Source organism: Cucumis melo, chromosome 9 (assembly GCF_025177605.1).
Source record: "Cucumis melo cultivar AY chromosome 9, USDA_Cmelo_AY_1.0, whole genome shotgun sequence".
Lineage (NCBI taxonomy): Eukaryota > Viridiplantae > Streptophyta > Magnoliopsida > Cucurbitales > Cucurbitaceae > Cucumis > Cucumis melo.
This window is the reverse complement of record NC_066865.1, coordinates 11196329-11201696: the sequence shown is the minus strand read 5'-3', so window position 1 is coordinate 11201696 and position 5368 is coordinate 11196329. Positions and strand designations below refer to the sequence as shown.

At 40.0% G+C, this 5368-nt stretch overlaps 1 long non-coding RNA gene across 1 annotated transcript; it reads left to right on the top strand.

Moving 5' to 3' along the window:
- On the top strand, window positions 1–2043 carry LOC127150891 (uncharacterized). Its single transcript, XR_007823440.1, has 2 exons — window positions 1–1001; window positions 1788–2043. It is a non-coding gene; the product is annotated as an uncharacterized LOC127150891 (long non-coding RNA).
- Window positions 2044–5368: the final 3325 nt, after the last annotated feature.

The following is a 5368-nucleotide window of genomic DNA, read 5'->3' as shown; positions in this document are numbered from 1 at the left end:
TTATTCATTTATTTGTTTATAATTAAATAATGAAACTTATGTCATCAAGATGTGAATTTTCCCCTTTTAAAATATTAAGCAAATTTCAACTTTAATTATACTTGGTAATTAAAGATTTAATTGGTATTTGGAAGTTGAGGGAAAGGAGGAATTTGGTGAAGATATTGGAGAAATTTGAGAGAGAAGGGTGAAATTTGGAATTTAACAAAGAAGAGAAAAGAAGGGAAATTATTTTATAAAAGGAAAAGAAAAGGAAAAAGAAAAGGAAAAGAAAAGGAAAAGAAAAGAGAAGAGGGAGAGAAGGGGAAACCCTAGCCGCCGCCGCCAATCTCCACCGCCGCCGCCGCCGTCGCACGCCGCCGCAAGCCAGCCATCGTAGAAGCCGCGTCGTACCGCGTCCGCCAGCCGAAGGAGCCGCGCCGCTTCGATCTGAGGCAGGTCAGCCGAAACCCGTCGCGTCCCGAAGCCGAATCCACCTCTGCGCCGAACGCGTCGCGAAGCCGAGATCCACCTCCACGTCGAAGCCGCGTCGCCAGCCATCGTCGTCTGCATCCGAGCCGCGAACGCGTCTGCAAATCCGAGCCGCGAACGCGCCTACACCCGAGCCGTATCGAAGCCGCGAACGCGCCCGCCTCCAGCCGACGAACGAACCCGAACCCGGAACCGCCCGCGCGCTCGAACCTGGAACCGCCCGCGCGCCCGAACCCGGAACCGAACCCGCGCCCGTGCCACACGTGCCTGACTCTCCCGCGTGCAAGCGCGCCGCGCCGTGTGTTCCGCGTAGCCGAGCCGCGTCCCCTCCCTGTAGCAAGCCGAGCCGCACGCGAAGTCCCCATACCGAGCCGAGCCGCGTCTGCACCAAGCCGAGCCGGTCCTGCCTTCTTCCAGCCGAGCCGCCAAGCCTGTTTTGGCTCCTTCCACCTAAATTTTTGCAAATTGGACCAAATAGCTGCTGCAGCTTAGGACTTCCTCAGTAGGAACTCATCTAGCAACATCTCGAGGTAAGAGATTTCTACTACTAGCCCCATGTGAGAATTTGATGTTGCATGTTCCTTCAGTGACATACGATGATGGTTGGGCTTACGATGTATGATAATATTTTATCATGATCTGACGAATGACATGGCCATACTTTGGCATAATATTATGGTAATGAGGACCCTCGAACCATATGTGACTGTATGGAAAGACTGATGGACTTATGATGTATGTGACTGTATGATAAGACTGATGGACTTATGATGTATGTGACTGTATGATAAGACTGATGGACTTATGATGTATGTGACTGTATGATAAGACTGATGGACTTACGACGTATGTGACTGTATAATGAGAACTATTAGTGACTGTTTGATGATAGCTGTAGTGGGGGATGAGATGGTGGTTATTTTCTGATGATAATTTGATGACGTATGCATATGTATGTTGGGATTGGGGGTACCTGTTAACTTCTCCTATCTGAGTCGTACCTGCATGGGTGTCCTTCGGGATCACCACCTATTTAGGACTGTTAGGCTCGACGGGGCGCCAGTCCAGCATGACTATAGATATGACTCGAGCGACTCGACGGGGTCCTCGCATCCCGACGGTCCTAAGTGTCCCCTGGACACCGAAGACCAGAGTTAAGTCCCCACGGGGCGCATGTTGCACGTGTTCGGGAGCGTGCCAGAGATTGGGTACTAGTTTCAGGACTCGATAGGAATGTTAACAGGCACCTAGTGGGACTAGTAGTGGGTCCCTTACTGAGTATTTTTATACTCATTCTCTTCGTTTTATGTTTTCAGGTAGAGGACGAGGCAAGGGCAAGGGCAAGCTGGCGAGCGACGTGAAGTGACCGTGGCGAGCCATAGGGGTTTTCCTGCTTCCGCACATGTTTTACCTTACAGTTAAATTCATGTTTCGGCTTTCTGCATGTTTACTTTGGTTATTTTTGTAGATAGGGCCCGCTTAGGGATTTTAAACTTAACTCGTATTTCTACATGTTACTTTAACTATCTTTCATAAATACATTTGCTAGATTTCTTTGCATTTATTTACACCGGATTTTATGACTTAAACACTGATCCTAGATTCAGTAACCACTTCGATTCAGCATAAAGAGTCGGGTCGTTACAGAAACAATCATGACGAATGTGGTACAATCGCCTGAGTGGATATTTGTTGAAAGAATGGTACAAAATATTATTCTAATTTGTTCGGGTGTTTTTATAAAGAAATAACCGTTAGAATTTTTTATTATAACTATATGCTGATGCTTTAAATATAATTCGAACTCTTGAAGTGTAACGCCCCAAAACTTAAGGTAATTTTGGATTTAATTATCTTAATTTTTACTTTTTTTGTGTTAAATTTTGAGGTTACTTTGAGATAATTGATCAAGAATTATCTTTTTTGTGAAAGTTAGAATTAATTAAATATTTGTTGGATGAATGTTTAATTAATTAAAGGATTTAACTTTTGGTGTTATTGAGAATTGAATTAAGTTATGAATTTAAGGAATTATGGTTAATTATATATGTATATATATAAATAATTAAATTGTGGAAGGGTAAAGAATAATTATATGCTGAAAATTATACAAAAGCAGTGAAAACAGGATCGAAAAATTACTCTATATGCAACTAAACACTTTAGTAATTAACATCGTTAAAAGAAATTCTTTATCTTTGAAGCTCCCTGATGCTTAAAATCTTCTCACGACCACACACCTAGAACCACCACTAGAGATCACCCGCTATACTTCGGACTAAGAACTGGGTTGTGATACCCGTCGAATGAAAGAATTTAGAGAGAGATATGGAATGAAGTTTTGATAAAAATTAGCCAAACAAACAATCATCCTTCAGTAAGAAAAAGAACTATTTATAACCTAATTACATGCAAAGTTGCATGTAATTAGTTGGATAATTTCTCAACACTTTGTATTCCACTAACATTTAGTGGAATTACTCACCATTCCATTTAGTGGGATTTTTGGATATTCCCATTAATTTTAGTCAAAGTCAAACTTTGACTTTTTCAAGTCAAAAGTCAACATTTTGACTTTTTACCATTTTGTCCATTTTGACTAATTTTGACCTTCCGAGCATGAATCCGCATTCATTTTCTTGAAATTCAAATCACATTTGAATATAAAGTCCTATAACCGATGATTATATCACATATATTCGTCGGTTTCTCTCTCTTTACTTAATTCGAACAATTCGAATTATGTTGTTCTAAGTTAATTCCGTATGAGCTAGCAGGGGAACCTAATGGACCTATAGGTCATGTGCTCCAACGATTCGAGATTAACTGGCTAAACCCTTTTAGACCAAGCTAATCAACATTCGTTAACTAACGAGTCATTCCACTAAAGTCTCGTAGCTGCACTCCCCTCACTATAAATATATTTCTGTCCATCTGATATAACCATGAACAGTAAGTTAATCCTTCACAGGTTGTTCGTAACCTCAACTGGCTCAAAATATCATTTTTACCCCTGAGACTACATCTTGTTTCTTAAGTCCCACTGATCCACTATTGAACATTTGGTTTAAGGTCCAACCTATAAACCGAATCCCTCTCAAGCCAATGAGAGGTTGGGGCCCCTATGTTCAAGACTTGGATTTAGTTCTTAAGGGAACAACCTATCTACTAACCCTAAAATATGTAGGAGTGAATTCCATTTTGTATCCTATTTTCCCAACTATTCACCCGATCTTATCCCTAAAATGGGAGGCTTATTGGGCCAACGCTAATGAGTTATCTTCACCTATACAGATCTAAGGATAATCTCGTGTGAACAGGAGTTTACAGTTAGCTCATGATTAAGATTAAGTTACTTGGGTCATTAAAAAATGAGATAGTTAGTTATAAACAGTAAACGACGTTATTACGTAAAAGTGACTATTTCATGGTTCTGTCTTATGTAAACCTTTTACATAGGATGTCCCCTCTTTCATGTCTCTACATGAACGATTCAGGATTACATCATTTGTATTATTTACAAAGTGGGCCGCATCCATAGTATCTCTAAATAAAGCACCCAACCTTTAATCATATGTTATAGACTATTTAGACTATTTACTCGAACTTAATCCATGTTTATGTCTCTACATAAAGTTCAAGTTTACTCAAAAAATAGTCTTGAGATCTATGTTTATTGGTTTTAAGAATATAGTATTCAATTTCTCAATAATGACTTTATTGAAAAAGTATAATTACAAACTACGAGTTTTAGGACATTAATTCCAACATTATATTATTGTTAAAAATATAGTTATTCTGAAAAGATATTTGTATTTTGAAAAAAAAAGAGAGAAAAGTAGGATTTGATGTGGTTGGAATTTATTAGGAAAGAGCAATGTTAAGTTTTATTAAAACGAAAGAAGGAAAAAGAAAAAGGAATTTTTTTAATAAAAATGATAATAATAACAACAACAATAATAATAATTTTGTTAAAGCCCTTTGGTCCGTGTGCACATCTAAATCATCTTCTTCCTCAACTTGAAAGCCTTAGCCAACGTAGGTTTTCTTTTCTCCGTTGATCGCCGCACAGGGCATCGTTAGTCCTTCACTGTGCCCCCGTCGTGCACCGCTCACATCCAATGAAGCTCAAAAAGTCCGAGCTGCAAGTCATCTTTCACCTGAAGTCGTTCGATGCTAGTTTGCGAGTCGACATTCTTTTCTGTCAGCATTCGTTTTTCGTCGAGCCACGTTCCAGAAGCCATCATTGCGTGCCGCGACCCTCCCTAGATCTGAGTTGCGCAATTCATTGTCCATTATCGAGTTTCTTCCTTCATGCGGTTCTCTTCCTCTCCCCGTCCGATGCAAAGCTGCCATTCGAAGTACCTGAGATGCCTCATTCCATTCGAGTTAACCGTCCTTATTCGCGAGCTGACGCCTAGCTAAACGCGTCCCTCACCGAGCCGCGCACGTCAAAGTTCTTTTGCCAAGCCAAACCCTTGTCTACCTTTCTCTTTTGCTTAGCCAAGCCACCAAGCCACTTTTTCAACCTTTTCCCAACCGATTTCAATCATCTTTGGTGCGTTTTTTTATTGGGTTTAGGTATATCCATCAAACATTAATTATTGGTTCTAAAATAAAGTTTATTTTGGATCTATTTTAGGGTTTTCTTTAAAGAACTAATTGGGGACTCTTGAAGCCATTTGTACTTTCCAATTAAGGGTTAAGTCGATTCCAACCTTAAATTCGGGTAAGTTAAATTGGAAAATTGAGGTTGATGGCCAGTTATAAACTTTATTAAGTAACTTATTAAATTGTTTTCTCTTTATGTTTAGGATTAGTTTATTTCAGATTTCCCTATCAACCAAGGCTTTTACCACCTTTTACAAATTTATGATAGTGTGCGTTCGACAGGACC